Raw genomic sequence first — 323 nt, forward strand, 5'->3', positions numbered from 1 at the left:
ACCGCTTAGCGAGATTTCGTTTGTTAGGGTTGGTTAAAGTGGACCTATCATGCTATATTTGAATAATATAGTGTAGGACCATACCTATATAAGGCATATTTATACTTTTTATTTTTCAAAATACCAAACAGATCATGCATTTTAGCCATTCCTCATTTCGCTCAATTTAACACTGTCTTTGCATCATGGGCTGATTCTGTGAGAACAGCACCATCTACAGGCCTGGCATATGTACTACAGCGTCTCCAGCGCTTTCCAACGGCAATGTCCGTGGCTGTCTCCTTCTGATTGGTGGAGCTGGCCCAATAGCCGTAGCCCCACTT

This window comes from Notothenia rossii, assembly GCF_949606895.1.
Source record: "Notothenia rossii genome assembly, chromosome: 8".
Classification (NCBI taxonomy): domain Eukaryota; kingdom Metazoa; phylum Chordata; class Actinopteri; order Perciformes; family Nototheniidae; genus Notothenia; species Notothenia rossii.